At 41.4% G+C, this 14,790-nt stretch overlaps 1 protein-coding gene and 1 pseudogene across 2 annotated transcripts in view; one reads left to right on the top strand and one right to left on the bottom strand.

The window, feature by feature from the left end:
* LOC136863060 (UBX domain-containing protein 7) overlaps positions 1–14,790 on the bottom strand; it is a 463,333-nt gene that overhangs the window by 441,469 nt on the left and 7,074 nt on the right. The window lies entirely within an intron of this gene.
* On the top strand, positions 10,826–13,636 carry LOC136864875 (uncharacterized; annotated as a pseudogene).

Raw genomic sequence — 14,790 nt, 5'->3', positions numbered from 1 at the left:
ATTCCAGAAGCCCGTGCTCCCATTGATAATCCGTCCTGCTGATATATTTTATTATTAAAAGAAAAGAAATTATGGTTCAATACGAAATCCAGGATAGTTAAAAAGTATTCTATTTCGGGTTTACTGATATGTTTGTAATCCTATAAATTTGTTTTTATAATCTTAATAGTGTCTTTTATAGGAATGTTCGTGTACATATCCTTAATGTCGAAGGAACATGTCACGTGAGAAGAAATTAATTTGAAATCTTTAACAGCACTGCAAAATTCCTTGGAGTTTTTTACCGAGGTTTTGGTATAAAAAATGTAGTTCTGGGTCAAGAACTTATGAATAAGTTGGAAGACTTTGTATGTGGAACTTTTCCGAAAATTAATTACAGGTCTCATAGGTATGTCCTTTTTATGTAATTTAGGCATAGCTCTTGCTTTAGGAAGTCCTGGATTAATATTTATGAGTTTTTGAATTTCTTCGTCTTTAAAAAGGAAGGAGCTTTGCTTCAGTATTCCTTTCAAAATCCTTTGAATTTTTTGGGTGGGGTCTTTTTCAATTACCTTAAACTTGTTGTTAACGAAAAAAGTTTCCGTTTTTTTTAATGTAATCGGTTTTATTTAAAATTACCACTGTACCACCTTTATCGGCTTCCGTTATAATTACATCATTTTGTTTAATTTTACGCTGAAGATTTTTCTCAATCTTAGTATTAGTGGAATTAGTCAGAAAACCTTTAATTACAGAGGGATTTTTTTTCATTGCTTCGTGTCGAATGTCATTTTGAATGTTGGCCGTTTCCTTCCTTTTTAACGACGAAAGAAATTCAAAAATTCATAAATATGCCTAAATTACATAAAAAGGACATACCTATGAGACCTGTAATTAATTTTCGGAAAAGTCCCACATACAATGTCTCCCAATTTATTCATAAGTTCTTGACCCAGAACTATGTTTTTTATACCAAAACCTCGGTAAAAAACTCCAAGGAATTTTGCAGTGCTGTTAAAGATTTCAAATTAATTTCTTCTCACGTAACATGTTCCTTCGACATTAAGGATATGTACACAAACATTCCTATAAAAGACACTATTAAGATTATAAAAACTAATTTATTGGATCACAAACGTATCAGTAAACCCGAAATAGAAAACTTTTTAACTATCCTGGATTTCGTATTGAACCATAATTTCTTTTCTTTTAATAATAAAATATATCAGCAGGACGGATTACCAATGGGAGCACGGGCTTCTGGAATTTTAGCTAACATATACCTCGATTATTTGGAACACACTCAGATAGTAGGCCACATTGAAGGACTGGATCTATGGCTACGATATGTTGATGATACCTATGCCATAATAAATGGAGAAATCAATGACAGTCTAAGTATTCTAAATGTTTTAAATGGTTTAGACCCTAACATTAAATTTACAGCCAAAGAACAAGAAGATGGTATGCGCAATTTTCTAGATATTCAAACAATTTGGAAAAACAGCATTTTCCAGTTTAAAATTTACAGAAAACCTACTTTTACACTGACCACAATAAAAAGCGATTCTTTACATCCAATTTCACAAAAGAAATCTGCTTACTATAGTTTTGTCAACAGGGCCTTTGAAATACTGTTAACAGAAACTGACAGAAAGAAGGAACTGTCTTACATTCGTCAACAAGCCCTACATAATGGTTTCAGTCTGAAATTCATCAACAAAATCATCTCTAAATGCAAATATCAACAACAAATTAAACTTAAACAGCAATCAGAAAAGACTAAGAGGTACGTCAAATTCACCTTTAATAACCCGAGGATTTATGAAATCACGAATTTGTTTAAGAAATACAATGCCAAAGTAGCTTTTTCAACCAAAAAAAAACAACAATACGAAACATAGATTCTTTAATCACAATAGAGCCAATAAACTTCAAGATGACAAATTCCAAGAATCTGGCATTTATAAGTTGACATGTACTCAGAGTAAAAAAAACATATGTGGGACAATCAGGAAGGAGCTTCATAATTAGATATCAAGAACACGTCAATGCAGAGAAATACAGAAGATTCTCTGCTATGGGAGCTCATATGAAAGAAGCGAACCACAAATTCACTAATATCAAACAGAACCTTCAAATCATAAGTAAGATCAATAAAGGAACACTAATGAACAACCTAGAAAACATCTACATTATTCTTGATAAATTAGAAAGTGGGGAATGGAATCTTAACATAATGAATGAGCAAAAAGTCCTCTTATACGAGCACATCAGCAAATACATGAAATGGGTTGACAGACAACAAATAAGACGAAAAAATGTAATAATCAAGCACGACGTCGCGGAATCGCTGCTAAGTCTGTGGATTGCACGAACAATCAAACCGTGTCACATCGCTACTACACTAGGTCGTGCACAAAGACAGATCCCCAAGGCAGCACGGAATAAACAGCTTTCCAAGATATGATAACGTGAGACAAGCTGCCCTAACCAGATGACCGCCATTTTATATCAGAGAAGATACCAAAGAACTTTTACCAATCAAACAATCGACACAGCAAATATTTTTTCCATAACCTAAAGATTAATGCTTGTGTTTATTGCCCAATATTTTTCATCTAAGTTTTCCTTATATGCTGATGATGACCACTAGGTGGTCGAAACGTGTTCTGTGAGTGATAATGTATATTTAATTTTGCCCAACGCAAAAACTGAAGTATCGATTAGGTGGTTCTTTAATTATACTTGTTGATTATACTCATCGATACGGTCATGAAGTGGACAACTTGCAATAAAAAATGTGTGTTTTTGCTACTGTAGTTGACGTATTGATAGTAGACGAGATCAACATGGATTATATTTATTTGTAATGTCATTTTAAAAGGTTCATGATGTGGGTTTCTGTAGTCACGACCTAGTTCGTGAACCATGGGCAACGGCTGAGTGGCCAAGTACGTGGTCCTGAGAGTCGGGATACCAGTTGCTATGGAATGGGAGTGAGCATCTCGGACATATTCTGAGCCATGGCCCTCCTTGTGCTCAGGTGGCTAGGATTATACAATCCACAGGTGGTCCTTAACCCATTAGAGATCCCCACTTGGACTATGTGTAAGTAGGGTAGCATCCTGCTTCATGAATTTACCAAGCTCAGAATATTTTAAGCAAGCCTCAGACCTATGGGAGTAACGGAGTCTCACTCCCATTTGATGGGCAAGGGACTCCTTGGAAACAACTTGGCGAACGAAATGGAATTCGATGGGGAGCTATAAATATTAATGGAGCTTATGGAAGAAAGAAAGCAGAACTGGCTGAGTCAGCAAAGAGGATGCATCTGGATATGCTAGGAGTAAGTGATATTCCTTACAGTTTACCTTCATATGGTTATTTATAATCACCAACAATTTTACTCGCAAAGTAATCTGAATCTTCCTTTTCATTCTCTGTGATACTGTAGATTAAAATATTTTTTTCTGTTTGCTTTCTGGCTGATCATTTTCTGTTGCCATTTGACTTGTCTCAACTCTTCCTCCAGCCCCTGCATTTTAACCTTCAGTAATTTCACTTCACCATAGGTCTCTGCCACCTTGTCTCTTAGCTCTTCTTTTACACACTCTTATTTCTGCCATTTCAATGTTTTGCTCAAGAGTGATTTCCCTCATTTGTTCAGCCTGCGGGCCTCTCACGCTACTTCCTTAACTTTTTTCATGTCTTCCCAGCTCAATGCTACCACTGGTCCATGATTTACTTCTACACCTCCCATTACAAGCAGTACTGCTACTACTGTTGTCACCATCAGAGTGACCAACAACCCAGTTTGTTGCAGGTGAACCTTCCCGCTTGACACACACACCTCTCTCTCTCTCTCTCCACTTGTCGGTGCCATCGTCCTGTGGCCAGCCAATACTATTGAACAGCAATTACCATTCTCTTTACTCAGCACTCGCAATACAATAATACCTCTCCCTCTGCTAGCCCGATCACAAAAAAATCAACTAACAAGCACGTGGCTGCGTGGTTTGGGTCACATAGTTATCAGTTTGCATTCGGCAGATAGCGGGTTCGAACCCCACTTTCGGCAGCCCTGAAGGTGGTTTTCCGTGGTTTCCCATGTTGAAACAAGGCAAAACCTAGGGCTGTACTTTAATTAAGGCCATGGTCGCTTCCTTCCCTATCCTATCGTCGCCATAAGACCTATCTGTGTCAGTACAACTAAAGCAAACTGTAAAAAATTTTTTTTATCAACTTTAACTATTGTCTCCTATGCTTCCCTCTCCTCTTACCATTTACAACTGAAATCATCATTCCCATATATTCTTTCCTTGCTAGGGTTGATTATGGTTTCTACGTCCCACTAACTACTGTGACTTTTTGGAGACGTCGAGGCGCTGGAATTCAGTCCCGCAGGAGTTTTTACATGGCAGGAAATCTATCGACACATCAAAAAAATTTAAGCATCACTAGCGTATGCCTCAAACACATTCCTCTTCAACCTACGGCGACATGATCCGAAATACCCCGTCCTTTGAACTGTCTAACCATGTAAACAAACTTGCGTATGCCCCATCTATCGCAAGCATACCAATTTTGTTGAATGTTGGTAAGGCTGTTACATGTAGGCCTATATCTTTGTTCAGACAACAGTATAGGGCTTTTGTAATTAGTGTATGGATGTTTTGCTATGGCAAGACGAATGATATCAATGTTTCATCTCACACAGACTGTTGCTTTACTGTAACAAGAGACGTTGTGAGGTGAATAGCAGTGGGCCAAAGTGAGCTGGTACAGACCTGGAATGGTTTTCAAAACAGAGGTAGTGTTCATGACTTGCCGCAAACTGGTCGCCCTAGGGCAACACCTGCGGCTGATGACAGGTATCTGCGACTTCCAGCCTGCAGGAACTCCGACCACACTACCACCATGATTAACAATGCCTTTATGGGGGTCACTAGGAGGCACATGTCCAACTAAACTGTACGAAACAGATTCCACGTCATCTCTCTGTATTTTGGACGGTCATGGAGAGACCCGGCCCTTAAACCCAGACATCATGTTGAACGGCACAGATGGCCACAATTATCACCAAGAATGGACTATGGAAAATTGGCGCAAAGTTCTCCTCACAGATGAATGCCGCATATGTGTGATATCCAATGATCGACAACGTGTGTGGAGGGCACTTGGTAATGCTGCACGCCAGAGACATTCCATCCATCAAGAACAGAAAGGTGGCGGGTCAGTGATATTCTGGGTTGGCATCGTGTGCGGGCTACCGACGCCATTGTTGTCCATCCAGGGCATGGTCAACACTCCCCAATACAGGGATGACATTCTCCAACACATCGTTGAATCATTTCACCTCCATTCTGGGAAAGAATTAAAGTGTATGGATGACAACTCCCACATCCATCGTGCAGACATCGCCATTGACTTGACCATTCATGCAGGTATTGCCCGAGTGGGTTGGCCTTCATGTTCCCGATGGAACATGTTTGGGATTGACTGAAAAGAACTGTGCGAACACGAATTGTACGAAAGTTACGCAGGATTGCCACTGAACAATGGGATACATTAGACCAGCAGTGGTTAAATTAACTTGCTGGCAGCATGCCACGTAGAGTGCAGGCTTGGATTCATTCAAAGAGACATTTTACTCTGTATTGAATGAGGTTGCTACACAATGGACTTAGCTCAAGAAAATGTATTTGTGTTTCTGTTAGCTAACAGTCGAAGTGTTTTGTTTGGTTTTGGTTGTCAGTAAACTGGAAGATGTATTACTTTTGAAGTACCACTTCAACATTGTACAGAATGTTTTATAACTTTTGTTTGGCGGCTGACGCATAACTTTTTTGACGTGTGTATTTGAGCACCTTCAAATACCGCTGGACTGAGCCAGAATCGAACCTGACAAGTTGGGGTCAGAGGGCCTGTGCCTCAATCGTTAGTCGCAAAGCCCAGCATTTTGCTAGGGTTTAACATCTCACTAACTCAAATAGGTTTTTGGAAATGATGGGATAAGAAAGGAGTATGACTGGGAAGGAAGCAGCCATGGCCTTAAGTTACAAAGCATCTGCCTGGTGTGAAAAATTGGAAACCATAGAAAACCATCTTTAATATTCTAACATATCCTCTTGTGGGTTTAGCTCTTACGACCGCTCCACTTAGGCCTAAGTCAGTTCAAATGATCAGCCTAATCCAGTATACTCGCTTCCAACTTACCCTTCACCTCTTTATCACAAAAACTCAGCTTCTTGTACCAGTAATGATTTTCATTATTTTCATATTGCTTATGCTTTTTTTTTGCTAGTTGTTTTACGTCACACCGACACAGATAGGTCTTACGGCGACGATGGGACAGGAAAGGGCTAGGACTGGGAAGGAAGTGGCCGTGGCCTTAATTAAGGTACAGCCCCAGCATTTGCCTGGTGTGAAAATAGGAAACCACGGAAAACCATTTTCAGGGCTGCCGACAGTGGGGTTCGAACCTACTACCTCCCGAATACTGGATAATGGCTGCACTTAAGCGACTGCAGCTATCGAGCTCGGTTATTGCTTATGAATAAGGATTGGAAGTTCATTCATTTGCATATATTTTCCCCATCATTTTATGAATATGCTCGCGAATAATTTATCCAAATCACTAATATATTTTTTTCTTTTTTAATACATGCATCATATTTTGGGTTTTATGCCCTAAACTGGCATATTAAAAGGATATCATTTTTATTATGCTTATAAAAATGTATGTCCTGGCATTTTTACTAATGTGTAATATGTTCCATGAGTACAAGGAGTGTGACTGATGACAATGATGATTTATAGATAAGAGGGCTCATTCAGATAAGAAATGAGCATTTAGCAGTACGGAGTGGGAAATATACTTCAGCAAGGAACACCAGGATAGTGAGCAGGGAAGCATGACTCACGAACGATATTTGATACACGAAGCTGGATCTCATGTGTCTATAATGCAATCCTGGTGTTTCCCCACACTAGGGAATCAGTGTTGCTGACCTTGCTATTTTACACTAAACTGAGCTACAAGAAATTGAAAGTTCAATACTGCTTGTATAAGGAATTAGCAACTATTTGAAAACCTTTAGCTATAAAAAAATTGGCTTATCGTTGTTGGTATAGGGATTTAACTATTTTACCATGGCTGAGCATTGAAGTTGACAACACTGTTGAGAACCACAGTGCAAAGGCTCCACTTGGCAAATCAGTCTTTTACAATAGTAGTGGTGCAGCTTCGGTAACGGCTGCTTGGATATTTTGTTTAGCTCAGTCATCTTAACAGTGCTGAGTGTGTTATGTGTAAGTTGCGGAATGTGATTAAGTCTTACGTGTGAGTATACACTGTTGTTTAATATTCACATAGTGTACGTCATGCCAAAAACTAAAATAATAATATTGGCTTTCCATCCCACTAACTGCTTTTATGGTTTTTGGAGACGCTAAGGTGCCCGAATTTAGTCCTGAAGGAGTTCTTTTACGTGCCAGTAAATCTACCAGCATGAGGCTGACGTATTTAAGCACCTTAAAATACCATCGGTCTGAGCCAGGAATGAACCTGCCAAGTGGGGGTCGCTAAATTCAGGTTCACTGAGTACACAGTCAGTTAGCTTGTTTTTCAAGCTCTGGGTATTCTGATAATAAACATTAAGCGGACCTAGATTTAAATGAATGTCGCCAGAAAGAAGTAGTAATATAACGAACACAGCACGTGAGGAAGCATGGCAACCTTTCGTCCTTTCACTGGAAGAGACAGGGGCATGGCGAAGCACAGGGAGATCAGAGACGGACAAAGCAGAGAAAATATAATGCCGCTCAGCGAAGCACCATTGCAGTACTGAATCACACGACACTTCACTTGCTTCAGGGATGGTTGTAGATATGAAAGCACAGTACGACACACTTCTATACACAAGAAAAACTAAGAAAAGAAAGTAATATGTCGGAGGTACAAAAACGCCCGTTCCCAGTCACCGCGCCATCTGCCTGAATCCCCAAAATTTCACTTCTTGATGCCCAGTAGTTTTGGCTCAGCAATGATGAATCAGTCAGTCAGAAAAAGATATATATATATACACACACACACACACACTATGTGATCAAAAGTATCTGGACACCTGGCTGAACATTACGTACAAGTTTGTGCCACCCTCCATCGGTAATGCTGGAATTCAATATGGTGTTGGCCCACCCTTAGCCATGATGACAGCTTCCACTCTCACAGGCATACGTTCAATCAAGTGCTGGAAAGTTGCTTGGGGAATGGCAGCCCATTCTTCATGGAGCGCTGCACTGAGGAGAGGTAGCGATGTCAGTCGGTGAGGCCTGGCACGAAGTCGGCGTTCCAAAACATCCCAAAGGTATTCTATAAGATTCAGGTAGGGACTGTGCAGGCCAGTAAATTACAGGGATGTTATTGGCATGTAACCACTCCTTCACATGCCGTGCATTATGAATAGGTGCTCGATTGTGTTGAAAGATGCAATCGCCATCTCCGACGTGCTCTTCAACAGTGGGAAGCAAGAAGGTGCTTAAAACATCAATGTAGGCCTGTACTGTGATAGCGCCACGCAAAACAACAAAGGGTGCAAGCCCCCTCCATAAAAAGCACGACCACACCGTAACACCACCGCCTCCGAATTTTACTGTTGGCACTACACACGCTGGCAGATGGAGTTCACCAGGCATTCGCCATACCCACACCCTGCCACCTGATCGCCACACTGTGTACCATGATTCGTCACTCCACACGTTTTCCCACCGATCAATCGTCCAATGTTTACACTTCTTACACCAAGCGAGGCGTCGTTTGGCATTGACCTGCGTGATGTGTGGCTTATGGGCAGCCGCTCGACCATGAAATCCAAGTTTTCTCACCTCCCGCCGAACTGTCATAGTACTTGGAGTGGATCCTGATGCAGTTTTGAATTCCTGTGTGATGGTCTGGATAGATGCCTGAACTTTACGACCCTCTTCAACTGTCCGCGGTCTGTCATTCAACAGACGAGGGCGGCCTGTACGCTTTCATGCTGTACGTGTCCCTTCACGTTTCCACTTCACTATCACATCAGAAACAGTGGACCTAGGGATGTTTAGGAGTGTGGAAATCTCGCGTACAAACTTCTGATACAAGTGACACCCAATCACCTGACCACGTTTGAAGTCTGTGAGTTCCGCGGAGTGCCCCATTCTGCTCTATCACAATGTCGAATGACTAATGAGGTCGCTGCTATGGAGTACCTGGCAGTAGGTGGCAGCACAATGCATCTAAGATGAAAAATGTAATGTTTTGGAGGATGTCCAGATACTTTTGATCACATAGTGTAGAATTGTACAACTGTTCTTGTATTTGCTGTGGTATTTGTATTATTAAAGTGATTTTTGTGTGTTCCGCTTGGCTGCTCTGTTGTACGCCCTTAACCGTGGCCTGGAGAGACTGTTGGACTTGTCTTGGCAACAATGATAGATTGTAGTTTTGAACTTGAGCAACTATGTTTCGCTTATCGCGCAGTTAGCAATGATTGCCGCGCGCTATTGTGTACTTCTTAAGTATTTGATGTAAATATGGTTAATAAATCAGTATTTATTGTCTTCCGTATATGTTTTACACAATGAGCTACCAGCAAACGAACATTTTTTGGTCCTCCGCGCCGGATCTTTTGAATAGTCTACCGCCGTATGTTACGAATACTAACTTATTGTGAACTTTCGAGCACGGGTCTTTCAGTTCGATAGTATGTTACGCTACTTTATGTACAGTAGCCAGTGCCATGTTGTGTGGTGTTCACCGGTCGTTTTAAGCCTAACTATATGTTATGCCTTGCGGATCTCCCAATGGACTCGGGTTTGATCACGGACACTGTGCTTATCTGCTGACGAAGCTCAGAATATCAGGCTATCGTGCGAGCTCACATTCATATCCATCCCGACATGCTGTTGAAGAATTCCACTGGAGAGCTGAGTGACCTACTGAACCTGGCGGCATGCCAAAGTTCAACTCCAAGCCGAAGCACATCTACAGGCAGACGTAAGTGTAGTAGGCGAACCTTTTCTTGAGCCCAAGTTCTCGTTCAGCACTATGGAGCTCAGGGATCAAGAAAAGGTTCGCGTACTATACCTAGACTGGCAACAACCAATCCTTTCTTACCTAATACTGTTATGGTCATGTTATCCTCGCCCGTTTATTGACTCCGGTGTTCCTAATTATTGTTCTTGTGTATTCCTCTTCTACGGTCCTTATTTGTCAGCTGGATGAGACTAGCAGGAAATTAATTACTAATCGTGCAGTAGCGAAAGCCAGCCTCACGCGCCTCGCAAAATGTGTACAAGAATTTCAAACGGATTCAAATTATCAGGCCATCATAGTTCATTTGAAGGAACTGCCTATTATTCATGACAAAATTGAAACTGCTCAATCACAGCTAGAAATATCTGAGTATTTCCAACAGCATGCCAAAGGCAGAGATCACTTTGAAACCATGTATTTCAATACAGAAGCAACAATGAATAGCTTAATCGCATTAACTACTGAAGCTGCTGGCCCCAGTAGTTCTTGTTCTAGTGAAGAAGTGCCAACCTTCAATGGTGATGTAAATGGATTTAGACTCTTTTATGATACATTCATGAGTCTTATAGTTAACAATGAATCGCTGGACAACCTTCAAAGACTTCATTACTTACTGAGTTCTCTAACTGGCAAAGCACATGATCTAATAGTAAACCTCCCAATCACTAGCTTCAACTTTAACGTGACTTTCAATAGATTTGCAATCCCTACAATAATCCAAGGTTAACTGCATCCGCACATCTTAAAAATCTATTGAACTTACCAAGGATGAATAAGCCATCAGCGAATGAACTCCATGCTCTACTCAATCAAGCTCTGAGTAATTTGAACGCTCTCAAGGCTTTAGAGCTAAATGCACCTTTAGATGATCTGATTGTTTCACAGCTAATTCTTGAAAAAACGGAAGTGTCAATCTGTAGGGAGTACAAAACTACTTTGAGTCCCAAGACATTCCCTACTCTTAGAGATACTTCCGACTTCATGGAAACGAAATGCAAGTCCACTGAGATTGTGAATTCTAGTTTGCCTGTAAACCCAACCCTTTCCAACACCAGAATGTATGACTCATCCAGTCATAAGCAGCTTCAAACCCAGAAGTCATATGTGAAGATCACTCCCCAGTGCACATACTGCGACAAAGCTCACACATTGAGTAAGTGTCGTAACTTTGCACGTATTTCTGTCAATGAGTGCAGAGACTTTGTAAGAAGCAACAATCTGTGCTTCAACTGTTTACGGTGAGATCACAAGGTACAGGCTTGTAAATCTGGTACCTGCTGCACTTGTGGTAAATGGCATCATAATCTAGTACATACAGACACTATATCTCAGCACTTAACTCAACAACAGGGTCTGTCAAGCAACACCGAGAAAGTGAGTACTTCATCACAATCAGAGTCACGTATCAATAGCTACTGTTCCCTAAAGGTGGAACGAAGTAAACACATCCTTTTATCCACTGCACGCATCAGAATTAAGGATAGGAATGGAAATTGGCAGACATGCAGAGCTCTACTAGATTCAGGCGCCCAATCCTGTTTTATGTCAGAGTCCTGTGCCCAGAGATTAAGGTTGCATAGAGAACCTAAAAGAACACCTGTCCAAGGAATAGGTGATAACATTTCAGAAACCAAGTACAGTGTTTCAGTAGATCTTGGCTCATGCACTATAGGTGGGCCGCTACAAGGTTGCACTTGACAGTTATAGTTCATGTTGGCATTACTACAAAAAAATAATTGAAAAACGTCACCCGTCAATCAGAACGACCAATCCATTACTTTTTATGTCAGATACAGTTAATCGATTTTATACATATTAGCTCGTATTTAATTCCGTAGAGTGCGTATAACCTTTTATATACTTACAAAAACATGAGCATTTAAAAAAAATTGTAATGTTTAAGCGAGCTGCAAAATAAAGATGAACTATTTTCATTTGGTTGTTGTTGGCAATATGGCTAGTATAGTGGTGCCATCTATAACTACCTTGACTTCCGTATTGAAGTGTTGCCGCTTGTCTGTCGTTGCTAGCACGTGGTCAGGTGTGGTTCGCGCGTTGATGAAAGTGGGGTTTTTTTGTGAGATAACTGTGATTTTTTTTTGTAACTAGTGCAGTGCGATGTCACGGAAACGACAATATGATGAATCGCGAAGTGATAATCCTTTGCGCCGAGGAGTGCCCCTTAATAGTCAGGCATGTGAATTAGTGCGGAGAACTCGCGAGTTTTACGAGAGGGAGAGGGAATTCGTACGTTTGCATGGTCGTCCCTCTGTTCCTGTAGATCAAGTCGTGGAACGTACAAGTCAAACATTAGGGCTTTCAAAGCGCACTGTGGTTCAGAAAGGTGTTCTCCTCCAGGAACTGAAGGAAAAATGGACTGGGGAACCTAGCAGTGGCGGAAACAGGGCTGAGAGTGGGGACTTGTTTCTTAGCACGCCAGGAAAGAAACGATTTAAGCCATCTCCTGTTACAGGAATTGATTCTTTCCAGGCTGATGCAATACGTAGACACGTGTACGATTATTACAGCAGGAAGGAATATCCTGTGGTGGCAAAATTAATAGTCTCCCTTAAACAGAAAAATCTTTTCTCCGGGGGTAAAACTTCCTTAAAATCGGTATTGCGAGCCTTAGGTTTCAGATACAAAAAACTGAACGGAAGAAAACTGTTGCTTGAAAAGTCGCACATCGTGATGGCTAGGAGTATTTTTTAAAATAAACTTGTCGGTAAGGATCTCCACGAGGTAATATGGTTGGATGAGACGTGGGTGAATGCTGGGGAGTGCATTGATAAATCTTGGATTGATGACAGTCCTAAAAGCTCCGGTAATCAACCGACTGGGAAGGGCGCCAGATTAATAATAGCGCACGCGGGTTCATCCAGTGGTTTTGTGGAATGTGGTCTTCTAATGTTCCGATCGAAAAAAACCGGTGATTATCACGAAGATATGGACCATGTTCGCTTTTTAGATTGGTTTAAGAAGCTCCTGCAACAGCTCAAAGGCCCTTCCGTAATTGTTATGGACAATGCACCTTACCACTCGGTAATAATGGACAAGACCCCTACTTCGAGCGCCCGTAAAGAATTGTTAGTGGAATGGCTGCAGGCAACAAATATCCCAGCGCATATGGGTATGACTAAATTAGCCTTATATGCACTGGTGAAACAAAACAAACCGGTTTCACCGACGTACGTAGTTGATGAGGTAGCGAAGGAACAAGGACACGAGGTTGTTAGGTTGCCGCCGTACCACTGTCACTTCAACCCTATTGAATTGGTATGGAGTGATGTGAAACGCTACGTTCGCACAAATAACAAATCCTTCACAATTACTGAAGTGGAAAGACTGTTCCGAGAAGGTATTGCTCTAGTGGATGCGGCTTCTTGGAGGAAGAAAGTTAGCCATGTCGCAACATTAATTAACTCGGCGATGGCCATAGATGGCATCATCAGTGACTGTCAGGAGTTGATGATCTGCCTGGACGACGACGACGATGACGACGACAACAACAACAGCAACAACGAAGGCGATGGTAGTGATGGCAGTGATCTGGAGGGTATAGAACCTCTACCAATGTAAACAAGGTAAGAAGAATAACTTTTCTGAATCTTCGTAAATTTAATAGATTTTACTCGAAATCTTTTGTGTTAGCACCGGTGTATATTATCGTAACATTTATTTTTGCTAGTTGCTTTACGTCGCACCGACACAGAGAGGTCTTATGGCGACGATGGGACAGGGAAGGGCTAGGAGTGGGAAGGAAGCGGCCGTGGCCTTAATTAAGTTACAGCCCCAGCATTTGCCTGGTGTGAAAATGGGAAACCACGGAAAAACATTTTCAGGGCTGCCGACAGTGGGGTTCGAACCTACTATCTCCCGAATACTGGATACTGGCCGCACTTAAGCGACTGCAGCTATCGAGCTCGGTCGTAACATTTATTGGTGTATTTAAAGTGAGTTTCTTGTCTGCCGATTTCTTACGCATTCTCTAACATTGGGATAATAAGAACTTCGTAGTAGATTTATCTCGTATCATTTTGTGTGATATATTTCATTGTAAACTTAATCGGTGTTTTGAAAGTGCGATTGTTGTCGGCCGATTTCATTTGTATCGTGTATCGTCGCGATGGCATTAAAAACATTTCTCTCATGTTTCTAAATCTTACGTGTCGTGCAATCAGCTGTTGCTATGGCGGCAACATCGCTTCGTGCGCCACTGCAGTGTGACCAACATTTTGCGTAGCTGTCATGTGCAACCTTACGCCGGCCCACCTATAGTGACTTTACAACTTCATCAAATTGTTTTGTGCTTCCTAAAATAACAGATGACTTACCAGGTCACATGATTGATTATGCAACACGGAACATTCCCCAGCACATCGTTTAAGCTGATCCCGAGTTTTATAAGCCCTCTAAGATCGATATTCTTCTAGGAGCTGAGGTTTGCCCGTACATTCAGCAGCTAGGCAGGCTCACCAAGGATGCTAATCACCCCGTCCTTCAAGAATCCAAACAGGGATGGGTTTTAACCAGAAGATACACAATTAGCGAAGGTCCTTCATGCGTCTCACGGCGGCCGGTACTGTCATGCTTTGCTAAGACAGATGTTGAAGTCCAACAGCAGCTTCGAAGATTTTGGGGGACTGAAGAGTTGCATCAGACTCCGCATACGAAAGAAGAAGAGCAATATGAAGCACATTTCGTGAAACATCCCAAGAAGGATACTACAGGAA

The sequence above is a fragment of the Anabrus simplex genome, chromosome 2, assembly GCF_040414725.1.
Source record: "Anabrus simplex isolate iqAnaSimp1 chromosome 2, ASM4041472v1, whole genome shotgun sequence".
NCBI lineage: Eukaryota > Metazoa > Arthropoda > Insecta > Orthoptera > Tettigoniidae > Anabrus > Anabrus simplex.
The sequence above is the reverse complement of the archived record's forward strand: the minus strand, read 5'-3'. Positions and strand labels throughout refer to the sequence as shown.